This window comes from Henckelia pumila, chromosome 4, assembly GCF_033568475.1.
Source record: "Henckelia pumila isolate YLH828 chromosome 4, ASM3356847v2, whole genome shotgun sequence".
Lineage (NCBI taxonomy): Eukaryota > Viridiplantae > Streptophyta > Magnoliopsida > Lamiales > Gesneriaceae > Henckelia > Henckelia pumila.
Genome location: NC_133123.1, coordinates 54,719,869 through 54,737,551, shown reverse-complemented (window position 1 = coordinate 54,737,551; position 17,683 = coordinate 54,719,869). Strand labels below are relative to the sequence as shown.

The 17,683-nt window shown below is 45.4% G+C and overlaps 11 non-coding genes and 3 pseudogenes across 11 annotated transcripts; all 14 read right to left on the bottom strand.

The window, feature by feature from the left end:
* Positions 1-6,604: 6,604 nt before the first annotated feature.
* On the bottom strand, positions 6,605-6,723 carry LOC140869744 (5S ribosomal RNA; annotated as a pseudogene).
* A 400-nt stretch (positions 6,724-7,123) lies between these two features.
* LOC140869552 (5S ribosomal RNA) lies at positions 7,124-7,242 on the bottom strand (annotated as a pseudogene).
* An 887-nt stretch (positions 7,243-8,129) lies between these two features.
* On the bottom strand, positions 8,130-8,248 carry LOC140868800 (5S ribosomal RNA). Its single transcript, XR_012146201.1, has one exon. It is a non-coding gene; the product is annotated as a 5S ribosomal RNA (ribosomal RNA).
* Positions 8,249-8,647: 399 nt separating this feature from the next.
* Positions 8,648-8,766, bottom strand: LOC140869211 (5S ribosomal RNA). The gene has a single exon (XR_012146597.1). It is a non-coding gene; the product is annotated as a 5S ribosomal RNA (ribosomal RNA).
* A 350-nt stretch (positions 8,767-9,116) lies between these two features.
* On the bottom strand, positions 9,117-9,235 carry LOC140869322 (5S ribosomal RNA). The gene has a single exon (XR_012146701.1). It is a non-coding gene; the product is annotated as a 5S ribosomal RNA (ribosomal RNA).
* A 399-nt stretch (positions 9,236-9,634) lies between these two features.
* On the bottom strand, positions 9,635-9,753 carry LOC140868929 (5S ribosomal RNA). Its single transcript, XR_012146326.1, has one exon. It is a non-coding gene; the product is annotated as a 5S ribosomal RNA (ribosomal RNA).
* Positions 9,754-10,155: 402 nt separating this feature from the next.
* Positions 10,156-10,274, bottom strand: LOC140869581 (5S ribosomal RNA; annotated as a pseudogene).
* Positions 10,275-10,670: 396 nt separating this feature from the next.
* Positions 10,671-10,789, bottom strand: LOC140868580 (5S ribosomal RNA). The gene has a single exon (XR_012145990.1). It is a non-coding gene; the product is annotated as a 5S ribosomal RNA (ribosomal RNA).
* A 504-nt stretch (positions 10,790-11,293) lies between these two features.
* Positions 11,294-11,412, bottom strand: LOC140868788 (5S ribosomal RNA). Its single transcript, XR_012146189.1, has one exon. It is a non-coding gene; the product is annotated as a 5S ribosomal RNA (ribosomal RNA).
* A 400-nt stretch (positions 11,413-11,812) lies between these two features.
* LOC140868938 (5S ribosomal RNA) lies at positions 11,813-11,931 on the bottom strand. The gene has a single exon (XR_012146334.1). It is a non-coding gene; the product is annotated as a 5S ribosomal RNA (ribosomal RNA).
* Positions 11,932-12,330: 399 nt separating this feature from the next.
* Positions 12,331-12,449, bottom strand: LOC140869106 (5S ribosomal RNA). Its single transcript, XR_012146496.1, has one exon. It is a non-coding gene; the product is annotated as a 5S ribosomal RNA (ribosomal RNA).
* A 401-nt stretch (positions 12,450-12,850) lies between these two features.
* Positions 12,851-12,969, bottom strand: LOC140868035 (5S ribosomal RNA). Its single transcript, XR_012145472.1, has one exon. It is a non-coding gene; the product is annotated as a 5S ribosomal RNA (ribosomal RNA).
* Positions 12,970-13,368: 399 nt separating this feature from the next.
* Positions 13,369-13,487, bottom strand: LOC140868841 (5S ribosomal RNA). The gene has a single exon (XR_012146242.1). It is a non-coding gene; the product is annotated as a 5S ribosomal RNA (ribosomal RNA).
* A 396-nt stretch (positions 13,488-13,883) lies between these two features.
* LOC140869030 (5S ribosomal RNA) lies at positions 13,884-14,002 on the bottom strand. Its single transcript, XR_012146423.1, has one exon. It is a non-coding gene; the product is annotated as a 5S ribosomal RNA (ribosomal RNA).
* Positions 14,003-17,683: the final 3,681 nt, after the last annotated feature.

Below are 17,683 nucleotides of genomic sequence, written 5' to 3'. Positions count from 1 at the left end.
TATTTTCTGGACACCCTATTCCATGGGGCAGGTTTGCGATTGGACGAGGAGGGTGGATCCAGGAGGGGCTAGTCAGTGGTTGGCCAGCTGGAGCTTCGCTTAGGTTTTATTACTATTATTTGGGTTTATACAGCTATTCGATTTGGTTGTATATTATTGGATAAATTACAGATTCCTTTACTTGGGATTGTATATTGTTTATGGTTTCCGCAGTTTTATTCTGATATCTGTTTAATTAAGTTAATTGCATGCATAAGTTCTGTTTAGTAGGTGATCCGGGTAAGGGTCACTACATACCTTGTCCTTCCTGTCTAGAATCCGTAGGGGTTTCTCCACATACGATAGATCCTGATCTAACTGTACCTCGGTTGGATGAAAAATATGTGACTCATCCGCCACATACTGTCTCAACAAGGACACGTGGAACACATCATGGATCCCCAAAAGATCTGGTGGCAAAGCTAGATGATAAGCCACGTCCCCAACCTTCTCGAGAATCTCGATAGGACCAATAAATCTCGGTGTCAGCTTACCTTTGCGACCGAACCTCCTCACCTTCCAAAAAGGTGACACACGCAAGAATACATGCTCTCCCACCTCGAAGTGTAACGGCCTCCGGTGAGCATTGGCGTAATTCGCCTGTCGATCCTGGGCAGCCTTAATCCTGCGTCGGATCAACTCCATTGCATCTGTCATCTGCTGAATCATCTGAGGACCCTCAACCTGACGTTTGCCAACCTCGTCCCAAAACAAAGGTGTACGACAACGACGTCCATAAAGAGCCTCAAATGGTGCCATGCCAATGCTGTGATGGAAACTATTGTTGTAAGCGAACTCCACCAATGGTAAATGATCATGCCACGCTGGACCAAAATCCATCACTGTCATGCGAAGCATATCCTCTAAAGTGCAAATAGTACGCTCGAACTGTCCATCTGTCTCGGGATGATAAGCCATACTCAGGCTCAAAGTAGTACCAAGGGCTCGCTGGAAACTACCCCAAAATCTCGAGGTGAATCTCGGATCTCTATCACTGACAATGCTCAACCGAATGCCATGCAATCGAACGTTCTCCCGCACATACAATTACGCCATCCTATAAAAGGTATAGTCGCGGTTATAGGGAAGAAAATGCGCTGACTTCGATAATCGATCCACAACAATCCAAATAGCATCACAATTCCTGGAAGACATAGGCAAGTGGGTGACAAAATCCATCATCACATGCTCCCACTTCCACTCAGGAATCTCTAAGCTGTGAAGTAACCCTCCGGGTCGTCTAAACTCTTCCTTGACCTGCTGACACACAAGGCATCGCGATACAAACTGATAAACGCTGCGCTTCATCCCTTTCCACCAAAACAGTGTGCAAAGATCCTTATACATCTTCATGCTTCCTGGATGTATAGAGAATCGACTACGGTGAGCTTGCGATAAGATCTCATCCCTCAAATTAGAATCCTAGGGTACCACAACTCGACTAGAAAGACACAAGAGACCGTCTTCTTGCAGATGAAAACCAGAAGTATTATCACCCTCAGCCAAACGGGCCAACTTCTGAGTCTTCAGATCATAATTCTGTGCTTCTCGGATTCGTCGATACAATGCTGGCTCTGGAAGCACAGAAGAAACACAAATCCCTTGCTGTTCTTTCTTATGACGGAACGTGAATCCCAAAGAACAACACTCCTCCACCGCCTTCGAAACTGAACTGGTACGAAGGGAACTCACATAGACCTTGCGACTAAGCGCATCAGCAACGGGGTTTGAAGAACCTGGATGGTACTTGATCTCACAGTCATAATATTTCAACAGATCCATCGAACGACGCTGCCGCATGTTCAACTCAGCCTGAGTGAACAGATACTTCAAACTCTTATGATCGGTGAAGATCTCAAATCGCTCTCCGTACAAATAGTGACGCCATATCTTCAGAGCAAAGAAATGGCTGCAAGCTTTAGATCATGTACGGGATAGTTCTCCTTGTGAGTTTTCAACTGTCTGGATGCATACACGATCACGTGGCCATTCTGAGTCAACACACACCCCAAACCCTGGAGAGAAGCATCAGTGTAGACTACAAAACCACCTGATCCAGACGGCAAAGCATGAACTGGAGCTATCGTCAAACGGCGTCTTAACTCATAAAAACTATCTTCACATGCATCTGACCACATGAAAGAAGCATCTTTCTTCGCCAACTGAGTCAAAGGCCTTGCTATCTGAGTGAAATTTTCCACAAAACGCCGGTAGTATCCTGCCAAACTAAGGAAACTACGAATCTCAAAAGCTGTAGTCGGACGCTACCAATTCAGAATTGCCTCTGTCTTGCTGGGGTCAATAGATACGCCCTCCTGAGAAATGACATGACCAAGGAACACAACTTGGTCAATCCAAAAGTCACACTTGCTCAGCTTTACGTACAAATGTCTTTCTCTCAAGACCTGAAGTACAGTGTAGAGATGGTAGGAATGCTCATCCATGCTGCGAGAATACACCAAGATGTCATGGATGAACACTACCACAAACTTATCTAGGAAGTTGCGGAATACCCTATTCATCAGATCCATGAAAATAGCTGTAGCATTCGTCAGACCAAACGGCCTCACTAAAAATTCATAGTGACCATACCGCATACGAAATGCTGTTTTAGAGATATCCTCATCTCTAACCCTCAACTAGTGATATCCCGACCGAAGATCAATCTTTGAATAGACAGAAGTACCCTGTAACTGATCTAAGAGATCATCTATCCGCAGAAAAGGATATTTGTTCTTAAATGTCACTTGATTCAACTGACGGTAATCGATACACAAACATATCGAACCATCCTTCTTCTTGACAAACAGTACTGGGGCCCCCCATGGCGAAACACTAGGTCGAATATAGCCCTTATCAAGAAGATCTTGCAATTGCTTCTACAGCTCTTTCATCTCTGACGGTGCCAAACGGTAAGGAGCTCTGGAAATCGGTGCAGTCCCTGGCACTAACTCAATGCCAAACGCGATCTCCCTCACTGGTGGTAAGCCTGGAATCTCCTCCGAAAACACATCGGGAAAATCACAAACCACTGGTATCGCCTGGATGTCTAGCTCTCCTAATGATGCTTCAATGGCGTAGATAAGGTAGCCTTCCCCGCCAGACTCTAAAGCACGCCGGGCTTTCAGAGCAGAAACCACTAGCATCGGGGGTCGCGCTCCCTCACCATAGAAATACCAAAACTCGCAATCCTCGGGATGGAACTGAAAAAATATCTGATAGCAATCCACTATCGCTCGGTAGGTAGTCAGGAGATCTATCCCAATTATATAATCAAAATCCTCCATGGCTAGAATCATCAGGTTAGCACTAAGCTGATGCCCCTCGAAATCCAAAACACAACCCACAACTAGATGCTTGGCTAAAATCTCGCTACCCATTGGAGTAGAAACTACTAGCAAGACGTCTAATGGAATAAATAGAAACTTATACTTCTTAGCAAAACGTGCTGATACGAAAGAATGTGATGCACCGGTATCAATAAAAACATATGCAGGAAAACCACATAAACTACAGATACCTGCGATCATCCGATCACTATCAACCTCTGCCTGTTCCTGGTTAAGCGCAAAGACCTGACCCTGGGCACGTGGTCGCAAAGAAGAATGACCCCGAGAAGGATTCTGAGCAGGCTGTCGCTGAAACTGCTGCGGTTGCTGGGAATACGGCTGCTGATAAGGTGGCTAATGGTACTGAGGTGGCTGAACAGATGCCTGAGAACCTCCAGAACCACTCTCTGCTCCCATCAATAACGGACAATCTCTCTTCATATGACCCTACTGACCACATTGGAAACATGCCCCACTAAAATGAGGACATGGGCCTGCAAGATGCTTGCGCCTACACTGACAACATCGGTTCGATCTCTGTCCACCAAAGTTATGCAATCCACCAGATCCATATGAAGAAGAAGTACCTCCTGGCTTCATGAAAGACTCGCTGACTTGGAAAAAGAAGAGAAGAGTCCCTTGTTCCTCATGATAGTGTCCTCCGCCTGGCGACAACGGTCCACCAAGCCCTTGTAGGTCATATCACTGCCCACAACGACCATCCGATGAATCTTAGGGTTCAGACCCTGAAGAAAATGGTCGTACTTTGCCATAGAACTATCAGCAATGTGAGGACAATAAGGTAGCAGATCAAAGAACTTCTGCTGGTACTCCTCGATCATCATCGTACCCTGTCGTAAACTCACCAACTCACTGGCTTTCGCCTAACGAAGAACTGGAGGGAAATACAGTCTCCGAAAAGCAGTACGGAACTCAACCCACGTTGCTACTCCTCTCACTGCTATGAATGGTGCGGAAGTAGATCTCCACCACTTCCTCGCTCGCCCCTCAAGCATGAAGGCAAGAATCTCCATCCTATCCTCGTCTGTTCAACGGAACTCCTGAAAAAACTAATCCATCCTCTCAAGCCAATCCTCAGCCTCATCAAGCGTCTCACCTCCTATCAAGGGCTTCGGGATAACCTCCTTAAACCTGCGCATGCTCACTCATTTGCGCTCATCAGGCTCTCCACGACGATGTCTACGATCATTCGGATCGCCCCATCGACCGCCACCTCCGCTATCGTGGCTCTCATCGTAATCTGCCATCTGTTTCATGAGAACAGATAATTACTTAATCTGCTTTACGAAATTCCCAGTGCAATGCGCTCTGATACCAAAAAGTGTAGTGACCCAACTCGGATCCACTATCTAATCAGAGTTATAATTTAAGCGCATGCATAAAACTTAAAGCGTAAGGAGCGGATACTTAAAAGTACAACAAATCCAATCGGCAGAATACAACCGATGATAACAAAAATTTATAAATACCATTATACAACCAAATCGAAGGTTCAGGGTAAACAAATCCTAACCCCCTAAAACTCCAGACTCTCGGGACATCACTCCTGCTGAGAGCCTCCTGGACCGTCCAACCTCAAACCTGACCCGCCACAAGGTATACCACCAATACCAAACACAGGGGCGTGAGTGACAATGCTCAATACAAAGCAATGATATATAAACTAATATGCAACAAACAAATGATTTAAAATCACTAGGTAAAACAGTCTACTCAGGGCACCATGAACACACAGTATCGTGCTAAGAGAGCTACTCCGCGGGGTACTCTTGTATTCCCCTATCCACTATAGCGTCTACTCCACCGTCGTGGTCGCTCCTAGATATAGTGAAACCACGGGCTGAGTGTCCCCAGACAAGAATCCATAAGAAGTAACTCATCACCGATGGAAACTTGTCATGACTCACATCATACCAGATGCAATCTACCGTAAAAATATGCATGTGCTAAAGCCGTAAAACATGGTGAAACACGTAGCACATAATCATGCAACATATAAGCATATATATCATGCCGGATATCTCGGTCAGTACTTACGCACCTCTAACACTGATGGTCAAACCTAGCTCCGCTGTTCTAGACTCCAAGCCTACTAGTCCAGTCTACTGCTACTACAATGCAAATACCCATGCATCATTATTTAAGCTCTAAAACCCTTAACTATGCTAATGCATACTCCTAAATATTTTTAGGATGCCAAAGTTATACCTGCGTCCGTCATTAGCCCTTTGCTGTCAATAGTCTCAAAACTAGGCCACAGCTCCGCTACGACGCCTAGATCGCTGTGCCATTTTCGGATTTCCCGTAGGATGCCTAGATCTCCCTAGATTTGAGTTAGAAAGCCTAGGAGTAGAGAGAGAAGATAGGTATTGGTGCACCTCAAATGAACTCTCGTCCCTCATATTTATAGGCGAAGTTCGGGCCGTCCGAACCCTGTTCGGAGCCTCCGTACACGATCGGATCGTCCGATCCTGACTTCGGGTCCTCCGAAGTCCCATCAGTGATGTCAGCAACGACGTCACCTTGCTGACGTATTCGATGACGTAAGACCTAACCCTGTTTCGGCCCTCTGATCCCGCCGACGGACAGTCCGAACGCGATTGGAGCCCCCGAACATCACTTCGGATCGTCCGAATGTCTTCGGATCCTCCGGTCTTCTCATCGGGCCATCCAAAAATTTGAAATTTAAATATGATTAATTTCCGTAATCTCTTTATTGGGTTACGGGTTACTACAGTACTGCTCTCGCCCAAGAAAGCTTAACTTCGGAGTTCTGATGGGATCCGGTGCATTAGTGCTGGTATAATCGCACCCAACAGTGAATGAATTCTTTGTTATTTTGTCTCTCGAATTACGGATCGGAGGAACAGGCGCTGCACTTTCAAACGGACATAACTTTCGATCGGCTGAGAGTTACAGGAGCTTCAGCCTGCTCACGCAAAGCTCGTCTCGATACCTACGGCGTGCATCTCGGTCTAAGAGACGGAGACGCACAAATTCCAACCCGGAGATGGTCTTTCTTGTCTTTTTTCCTGTAGGGCACGCTGGGACCCACTGAAGCGGCCCACATCACCCAGATCGCACGTCCAAGTCGTGTGATTCAGTCTATTGAATCTTTTCTATCCAAAGATTGGACTGTAAGAGTCAGGAATAGGACGGCGAGGAATCGGAGGAACAATAAGTACGAGTAATAAAAAAAAGAAATTAATGAAAAATATGTGCAACACGAGGACTTCCCAGGGGGTCAGCAATCCTAGAACTGCTCTCACCCAAGCACACTTAACTTCGGAGTTCTGATGGTATCCGGTGCATTAGTGCCAGTAAGATCGCACCCAACAGTGATTGAATTCTTTGTTGTTTTGTCTTTTGAATTGCGGATCGGAGGAACAGGCGCTGCACTTTCAAACGGACATAACTTTCGATCGGCTGAGAGTTACGATAGCTTCAGCCTGCTCATGCGAAGCTCGTCACGATACCTATAGTTCGCATCTCGGTCTAAGAGATAGAGACGCACAAATTCCAACCCGGAGATGGTCTTTTGGGTCGTTTTTCCCGTAGGGTGCACTGGGACCCACCGAAGCGGCCCGCGTCACCCAGATCAGACGTCCACGTCATGTGATTCAGTTTATTGCATCGTTTCTATCCGCGGATTGGACTGAAAGAGTCGGGAATAGGACGGCTAGGAATCGGAGGAACAAGAAGTACAAGTAATAAAAAAAGAAATTAATGAAAAAGGTGTGCAACACGAGGAATTTCTAGGTGGTCACCCATCCTAGTACTTCTCTCGCCCAAGCAAGCTTAACACCGGAGTTCTGATGGGATCCGGTGTATTAGTGCTGTAATGATCGCACCTAACAGTGAATGAATTCTTTGTTGTTTTCTCTCTCAAATTGTGGATCGGAGGAACAGGCGCTGCACTTTCAAACGGACATAACTTTCGATCGACTGAGAGTTACGGGGGCTTCAGCCTGCTCTCGCGAAGCTCATTTCGATACCTATAGCGCACATCTTGGTCTAAGAGACGGAGACACACAAATTCCAAACCGGAGATGGTATTTCAGGTCGTTTTTCCCGTAGGGCGTGCTGGGACCCACCGAAGCAGCCCGCGTCAACCAGATCGCATGTCTACATCATGTGATTCAGTCTATTGCATGTTTTTTATCAGAGAATTAGACTATAAGAATCGGGAATAGGACGGCAAGGAATCGGAGGAACAAGAAGTACGAGTAATAAAAAAAGAAATTAATGAAAAATGGGAGCAACACGAGGACTTTCCAAGGGTTCACCCATGCTAGTACTGCTCTTCCCCAAGCACGCTTAACTTCGGAGTTCTGATGGGATCCAGTGAATGAATTCTTTGTTGTTTTGTCTCTCGAATTGCGGATCGGAGGAACAGGCTCTTCACTTTCAAACGGACATAACTTTCGATCGGCTGAGAGTTATGGGAGCTTCATCCTGCTTAAGCAAAGCTCGTATCGATACCTATAGAGAGCATCTCGGTCTAAGAGATGGAGACGCACATTTTCCAACCCGAAGATTGTCTTTTGGGTCGTTTTTCCCGTAGGGCGCGCTGGGACTCACCGAAGCGGCCCGCGTCACCCTGATCGCACGTCCACGTCATGTGATTAAGTCTATTGAATATTTTCTATCCGAGAATTAGACTGTAAGAGTCAGGAATAAGATGGCGAGAAATCGGAGGAACAATAAGTACGAGTAATGAAAAAAGAAATTATTGAAAAAGGGGTACAACACGAGAACTTCTCAGGGGATCACCCATCCTAGTACTGCTCTCGCCCAAGCACGCTTAACTTCGGAGTTCTGATGGTATCCGGTGAATTAGTGTTGGTATGATCGCACCCAACAGTGAATGAATTCTTTGTTGTTTTGTCTTTCGAATTGCGGATCGGAGGAACAGGCGCTGCACTTCATACGGACATAACTTTCGATCGGCTGAGAGTTACGGGAGCTTCAGCCTGCTCACGCGAAGCTCGTCTCGATACCTATAGCGTGCATTTCGGTATAAGAGACGAAGACGCACAAATTCCAACCCTGAGATGGTCTTTCAAGCCATTTTTCTCGTAGGTTGGGCTGGGACTCACCGAAGCGGCCCGCGTCACCCAGATTGCACGTCCACATCATGTGATTCAGTCTATTGCATCAATTCTATCCACGGATTGGACGGAAAGAGTCGGGAATAGGACGGCGAGGAATCGGAGGAACAAGAAGTACGAGTAATAAAAAAATAAATTAATAAAAAAGGGGTGCAACACGAGGACTTCCTAGGTGGTCACCCATCCTAGTACAGATCTCGCCCAAGCACGCTTAACTTCGGAGTTCTGATAGGATCCGATGCATTAGTATTGGTATTCTCGCACCCAACATTGAATGAATTCTTTATTGTTTTGTCTCTCGAATTGCGGATCGCAGAAACAGGCGCTGCACTTTCAAACGCGAAGCTCGACTCCATACCTTTAATGCGCATCTCAATCTAAGAGACGAAGAATCTCAAATTCCTACCCGGAGATGGTCTTTCTGGTTGTTTTTCCCTTAGGGCACACTGGGACCCATTGAAACGGCCCGCGTCACCCAAACCTCACGTACACGTCGTGTAATTCAGTCTATTGCATCTTTTCTATCCGCGGATTGGACTGAAAGAGTCCAGAATAGGACGGCGTGGAATCGGAGGAACAAGAATTATGAGTAATAAAAAAAGAAATTAATGAAAAAGGGGTACAACACGAGGACTTCCTAGGGGGTCACCCATTCTAATACTGCTCTCGCCCAAGCATGCTTAACTTCGAAGTTCTGAAGGGATATGGTGTATCAGTGCTGGTATGATCGCACCCAACAGTGAATGAATTTTTTGTTGTTTTGTCTCTCGAATTACGGATCGGAGGAACAGGCGCTGCACTTTCAAACGAACATAACTTTCAATCGGCTGAGAGTTACGGGAGCTTCAGCCTGCTCACATGAAACTCGTTTCGATACCTACATCGCGCATCTCGGTTTAAGAGACGGAGACGCACAAATTCCAACCCGAAGATGGTATTTCGGGTCATTTTTCCCGTAGGGCGCGTTGGGACCCACCGAAGCGGCTCGCATCACCCAGATCGCACGTCTACATCATGTTATTAAGTCTATTGCGTCTTTTCTATCCGAGGATTGGACTGTAAGAGTTGGGAATAGGACGGCGAGGAATCGGAGGAACAAGAAGTACGTGTAATAAAAAAGAAATTAATGAAAAAGGGGTGCAACACGAGGACTTCCCAAGGGGTCACCCATCCTAGTACTGCTCATGCCCAAGTACGCTTAACTTTGGATTTCTAATGGGATCCGGTTCATTAGTGCTGGTATGATCGCACCCGACGAAGAATGAATTCTTTGTTGTTTTGTCTCTCGAATTGCGGATCGAAGTAACAGACGCTTCACTTTCAAACGGACATAACTTTTGATCGGCTGAGAGGTACGGGAGCTTCAGCATGCCCATGCAAAGCTCGTCTCGATACCTATAGCACGCATCTTAGTCTAAGAGATGGAGACGCACAAATTTAAACCCGGAGATGGTCTTTCGGGTCGTTTTTTCCGTAGGGCGCGCTGGGACCCACTGATGCAGCCCACATCACCCAGATCGCACGTCCACGTCGTGTGATTCAGTCTATTGCATCTTTTCTATCCGCAGATTGGACTGAAAGAGTCAGGAAAATAGGACGGCGAGGAATCGGAGGAACAAGAAGTACGAGTAATAAAAATATAAATTAATGAAAAAGGGGTGCAACACGAGGACTTCCCAGGTGGTCACCCATCCTAGTACTGTTCTCGCCCAGGAACGCATAACTTCGTATTTCTGATGGGATCCAGTGCATTAATGCTGGTATGATCGCATCTAACAGTGAGTGAATTCTTTGTTGTTTTGTCTCTCGAATTGTGGATCGGAGAAACAGGGGCTACACTTTCAAACGGACATAACTTTTTATCGGCTGAGAGTTACGGGAGCTTCAGCCTGCTCACGCAAAGCTCTTCTCGATACCTACAGCGCGCATCTTGGTCTAAGAGACGGAGACGCACAAATTCCAACCTGGAGATGGTCTTTCGGGTTGTTTTTCCCGTAGGGTGCGCTGGGACCCACCGAAGTGGCCCGCGTCACCCAGATCGCACGTCCACATCATGTGATTCAGCCTATTGCATCATTTCTATATATGGATTGGACTGAAAGAGTTGGGAATAGGACGGAGAAGAATCGGAGGAACAAGAAGTACGAGTAATAAAAAAAATTAATTAAAAAGGGTGCAACACGAGGACTTCCCAGGTGGTTACCCATCCTAGTACAAATCTCGCCCAAGCACGCTTAAATTTGGAGTTCTGATGGGATCCGATGCAATAGTACTGGTATGATCGCACCCAACAGTGAATGAATTCTTTATTGTTTTGTTTCTCGAATTCCGGATCGGAGGAAAAGGCGCTGCACTTTCAAATGCGAAGCTCGACCTGATACCTACAACGCGCATCTTAGTCTAAGAGACGGAGAATCTCAAATTCCAACCCGGAGATGGTCTTTCTGTTCGTTTTTCCCGTAGGGCGTTCTGGGACCCACCAAAGCAGCCCGCATCACCCAGATTGCACGTCTCACGCGAAGCTCGTCTCGATACTTACAGCGCACATCTTGGTCTAAGAGACGGAGACGCTCAAATTCCAACCCAGAGATGGTATTTCGGTTCGTTTTTCCCGTTGGGCGCGCTGGGACATATTGAATCGGCCCTCGTCACCCAGATCGCACATCCACGTCGTGTGATTTAGTCTATTGCATCTTTTCTATCCAAAGATTAGACTGAAAGATTCGGGAATAGGACGGCGAGGAATCGGAGGAACAAGAAGTACGAGTAATAAAAAAAGAAATTAATGAAAAAGGGGTGCAACACGAGGACTTCTCAAGGGGTCACCCATCCTAGTACTGCTCTCGCCCAAGCACGCTTAACTTCAAAGTTCTGATGGGATCCAGTGCATTAGTGTTGGTATGATCGTACCCAACAGTGAATGAATTCTTTGTTGTTTTGTCTCTCGAATTGCGGATCGAAGGAACAGGTGCTTGTCTTTCAAACGGACATAACTTTCGATCGGCTGAGAGTTACGGGAGCTTCACCCTGCTCAAGCAAAGCTCGTCTCGATACCTATAGCGCGCATCTCGGTCTAACAGACGAAGACGCACAAATTCCAACCCGTAGATTTTCTATTGAGTCATTTTTCTCGTAAGGCGCACTGGGACCCACCAAAGCGGCCCGCGTCACTCACATCGCACGTCCACGTCATGTGATTCAGTCTATTGCATCTTTTCTATCCGCGGATTAGACTGAAAGGGTCGGTAATAGGACAGCGATGGATCGGAGGAACAATAAGTACGAGTAATAAAAAAATAAATTAATGAAAAAGGGGTGGAACACGAGGACTTCCCAGGGGGTCACCCATCCTAGTACTGCTCTTGCCCAAGCAAGCTTAACTTTGGAGTTCTGATGGGATCCGATGCAATAGTGCTGGTATGATCACACCCAACAGTGAATGAATTCTTTATTGTTTTGTCTCTCGATTTGCGGATCGGAGGAACAGGCGCTGCCATTTCAAAGAAACATAACTTTCGATCGGCTGAGAGTTACGCGAGCTTCAGCCTGCTCACGCGAATCTCTTCTCGATACCTATAGCGCGCATCTCGGTCTAAGAGATGAAGACGTACAAATTCCAACCCGAAGATGGTATTTCCGGTCGTTTTTCCCGTAGGGCGCGCTGGGACCCACCAAAGAGGCCCGCGTCACACAGATCGCATGTCCACATTGTGTGATTCAGTCTTTTCATATTTTCTATCCGCATATTGGATTGAAAGAGTCGGGAATAGGACGGAGAGGAATCGGAGGAACCAGAAGTACCAGTAATAAAAAAAGAAATAAATGAAAAATGGGTGCAACACGAGGACTTCCCAAGGGGTCACCCATCCTAGTACTGCTCTCGCCACAGCACGCTTAAGTTCGGAGTTCTGATGGGATCCGATGCATTAGTTCTGGTATGATCACACCCAACAGTGAATGAATTCTTTATTGTTTTGTCTCTCAAATTGCGGATCGGAGGAACAGGCGCTGCACATTCAAACGCACATTACTTTCGATCGGCTGAGAGTTACGGGAGCTTCAGCCTGCTCACACGAAACTCGTCTCGATACCTACAGCACACATCTCGGTCAAAGAGACGGAGACGAACAAATTCCAACCCGGAGATGGTCTTTTGGGTCGTTTTTCCCGTAGGGCGCGCTGGGACCCATCGAAGCAGCCCGCATCTCCCAGATCGCACGTCCACGTCGTGTGATTCAGTATATTGCATCTTTTATATCCAAGGATTAGACTATAAGAGTCGGGAATAGGACGGAGAGGAATCAGAGGAAAAAGAAGTACGAGTAATAAAAAAAAGAAATTAATGAAAAAGGGGTGCAACACGAGGACTTCCCAGGGGGTCACCAAACCTAGTACTGCTCTCGCCCAAGCACGCTTAACTTCGGAGTTCTGATGGGATCCGGTGCATTATTACTGGTATGATCGCACCCAACAGTGAATGAATTCTTTGTTCTTTTGTCTCTCGAATTGCGGATCGTAGGAACAGGCACTGCACTTTTAAACGGACATAACTTTTGATCGGCTGAGAGTTACGGGAGCTTCAACCTGCTCATGCGAAGCTCGTCTCGATTCCCATAGAACGCATCTCGTTCTAATAGACGAAGACACAACAATTCCAACCCGGAGATGGTCTTTTGGATCGTTTTTCCCGTAGGGTGCGCTGGGACCCACCGAAGCAGCTCACGTCACCCAGATCGCACGTCCACGTTGTGTGATTCAGTCTATTGCATTTTTCTATTCAAGGATTGGACTGTAAGAGTCGGGAATAGGACGGCAAGGAATCGGAGGAACAAGAAGTACGAGTAATAAAAAAAGAAATTAATGAAAAAGGGGTGCAACACGAGGACTTCCCAAGGGGTCACCCATCCTAGTACTGCTCTCACCCAAGCACTTTTAACTTCGGAGTTCTGATGGGATCCGGTGCATTAATGCTGGTATGATCGCACCCAACAGTGAATGAATTTTTGTTGTTTTGTCCCTCGAATTGCGGATCGTAGGAACAGACGCTACACTTTTAAACGGACATAACTTTCGATCGGCTGAGAGTTACTGGAGCTTCAACCTGCTCACGCGAATCTCGTCTTGACACCCATAGCACGCATCTCGTTCTAAGAGACGGAGACACACAAATTCCAACCTGGAGATGGTCTTTTGGGTCGTTTTTCAAGTAGGGCGCGCTGGGACCCACCGAAGCGGCCCGCATCACCCAGATCGCACGTCTAAATCATGTGATTCAGTCTATTGCACCTTTTCTATCCGAGTATTGGTCTGTAAGAGTCAGGAATAGGACGGCGAGGAATCGGAGGAAGAATAAATACGAGTAATAAAAAAGTTAATGAAAAAAGAGGTGCAACACAAGGACATCCCAGGGGGTCACCCATCATAGTACTGCTCTCGCCCAATCACGCTTAACTTCGGAGTTATGATGGGATCCGGTGCATTAGTGTTGGTATGATCGCACCCAACAGTAAATGAATTCTTTGTTGTTTTGTCTCTCGAATTGAAGATCGGAGGAACAGGCGCTGCACTTTCGAACGGACATAACTTTCGATCGGCTGAGTGTTACGGGAGCTTCAGCCTTCTCACGCGAAACTCGTCTCGATACCTACAGTGCGCATCTCGGTCTAAGAGATGGAGATGCAAAAAATTCCAAACCGGAGATGGTCTTTCGGGTCGTTTTTCCCGTAGGGCGCTTTGGGACCCACCAAAGCGGCCTGCGTCACCCAGATCGCACGTCCACGTCGTGTGATTCAGTCTATTACATCTTTTCTTTTCGCGGATTGGACTGATAGAGTCGGGAATAGGATGGCGAGGAATCGGAGGAACGATAAGTTCGAGTATTAAAAAAAGAAATTAATGAAAAAGGAGTGCAACACGAGGACTTCCCAAGGGGTCACCCATCCTAGTACTGATCTTGTGAGACCCTGTTTCTAATCTTCTATTCTTGAATAATTACACAAAATCGAACACGAAGAGCCGCGTAAAATCAAATCAATTTTTTTTTTAAATAGAGCCTCGCGCCCGCGCGAGGTCATCACCTCGCGCGCGCGTAGGCTACGCGAGCAAAGGCTCGCGGAAATGCTCGCGCGCGCGCGGGCAAAAACTCCCGAGCCTCTCCAGGCTCATCGCGCGTGCGCGAGGTGATGCCTCGCCCGCGCGCAGGCAAAATGGACAGAAAGGGAGGGAGAGCCTGGGAAAAAAACAACAAAGGAAATTCTAGATATTCCAAGACTCAAATACAATACAAATCCATATTTAGAACATACAACGGGTTCTAAGCTCTGCCCAACAATTACAACCAAAAGTCGAGTTCTAAAATAGAGTTCAAAAGACTCAGCAAAACTAATACAAGTTCAACAAACTCAACCCTACGATGCGGAGTCTCACTTCTATCAATCTCACCCCAAGCTAACCAAGACGACTCGGTCCAGCTCCTGATCCTCCTGTTGCCATGTACACATACAAACAAAGACAACAGCCGGATAAACCAGTGAGAATACAATTCCCAGTAAAAGAGACAAAACATGCATATCAAATAATATATCGAAACAAGATATATATGCATACAAGAAAAGCAATTCCAAAAGCATTTCTAAACTCAATTCAAATGTATACAATGCAATCCATGTCTTTAAAACTCTGGGATTATCAAGTCTGGATAATCACGAGGTAAAGGTTCTCTTCTCTTATTTGGGATCCCGAGGATAAAATATCACCAACTCACCGACTCTCCCGATCGAGGTGGACGGTGAATATTTTACTCCTCTAGACTTTGGGCACCTATAGAGAGTGTTTCTCGACAATTGGTAAAAATCTGCTAACCAATGTAACTCAACTATAGTCCACAAAACGTCTAACTCTTCTGGGCCTCTCTTGCCCGTAAAACCAAGGTAATTGGCTCAATATGAATGTAATGCAAGTCAAAACTCATTCAAGTAAAACAAATATCATATAAATCAAGTAGCATGCAAGTATGTGATTTCTTTTGGGCACTCGAATTAATTCAAATTCGAGCTAATCGTCCCATTCATTCCATTGTCGTCTTCTTACCTTTCCAAGTTCGTCGAGGATTCAAATCTGAAAATAACAACGAACTCAATCAATATCGAATTGAATCAAAACAAGCCAAGAAAGAAGTTAAATACTATATCGTCTTTAATTCTCGAGACGATTCAACTCCCAAGTTCGATCCAAACCCGAATCTTTCAACTCAAATCTGAAATGTTGAACATACGGATTCGATATCAATCTACTAATTCAAACAAACCCGGAAATCAAACCGAATAAACAACCGATAATCCAAAACTCGATTTCGACGGCATAACGGCTATAAACGGTCAAACCAAAAATCATCAACATCAATATTCCTCCTCAATAAAACACAAACCAACTCATACCATCTTCCAATCCCATAAAACAACCAAAATCCAAACAAAACCCAAGACTCATTTTTGAAATTAACCTCCAAAAATCATATAAAATCCAAACTTCGTTCTTTTTCTGAACCGACTTCGAATACACGATCTATGCTAGCTCATGAATAACATACTCGAAGATTATCAAATTCTGACAACCCAACAAAAATCAAAGTTCATGGATCGTAGCAAAACTTACGTCCAAACGAAGCCTTTGTTGTGGTTGGAGAATCGTAGCAAAACTTCATGAATCTCAACTCGAATCTGAAATCTGACGGTCGGATTGAGCAAATCGGACGGAAGGAGAATCTTGGAGAATCGTTCATGGCTTCTCTCGGTTATAGGCGTGATGGAGGGAGAGGGAAGGAGAGAAGAGTGAAGGGATGATGATGGGTAGATATTATATATAACAATTAATATAATAATCTCCACTGACTAGTCAACCGGTTTAATTGCAATTCGCTCCCTGAAACTCCAAATTAAATCGACTAAATCCCAGCCCAATCAATCTTCATTAATTCCAAAATAAATAATAATCAACTCTGCTAAACTTGAAATAATTAATTTCAGGGTCTTACAATTCTCCCCCTCTAAGAATCGATTTCGTCCTCGAAATCAAAGCAGTTCCATCTCAGAAAAACAAGATACCGTTCGAAGACTTCTATAATAATTCTTCTCTCAAAATAACTCTGAAGATCATGATCCTCATCAACTCTGCTTCTGGTACCGTTTCTTCAAATCCGTATCTACTCAATTGTACAACTCATCTGAAACGGTTCCGCTAAGAAGCTGCAGCTATATTCGGTCAACTCTGAATCGGTTGCCTCAAACAAAACTGACGACACATCAATTTCCGTCTCAACATCAAGAAAAATCCGTGAACTTGGCAACAAAAGACGTGAAGCACGTCGAGAATACCCTAAGAATACAGAAGACGAGGTAGTGGAATACAAGGAGAACTGAAGGAGTAAAAGTTGGTAGGCGAGATTTCCTATCTTCTCTAGAATCCCCAAGGAACTCGTGAGTTCATCGAGATAGTTCTCTCCCTTATCATAACTGCCACAGCCTCTAAAAGGAGGAATCTTCTGAATTACTTGGCCTCCCTGCACATAAGTACAGAGATCTGCATCGGAATTCGACTATTTCGTTCGTCCTTCTTCTCAAGTCGTCTACATTCTAGGCAGGAAGCCTACATCCGTCTATCAAACCTCGAATCAAAACTGATCCCAAGTCAGGGAACTCAGAAAATCATCCCAATTCAATTGGGATTCTCATTTCTTCTCATACAACTCATTTAAAAAAAAATTGATATCAAGATACTCATCTGATAGCTGTTGTACAGAAACCTCTCAAAAGATGAGAAATCCATCCAGCTAGTGCCAAAATCAAGCACTACAGCTCAGCATATCCTCTTAAAGTCTATAACGCTTATTCTTGGATGTCCGTCGTTCTGAGGACAATAAACTGAGCTCAATTATAATCCAATAACAAAAGTTTCTCAAAGACTGAGTTCAAGGTGAAGGTTAACTCAAGACCTCTTTGAAAGGACAGACTTTGACATATCAACTATCTGAAAATTCTCCTGACAACAATCTCATTCATATTGTCGTGTTTGAAATCCATTCTATACGGAAACAGAAGCCGACTACAGTCATATCTCGATTATAGTCAGATAGCATCTCCAAATCAAACAGTTCTATACCTCCGTGACCACATGTCGAACGCTCCC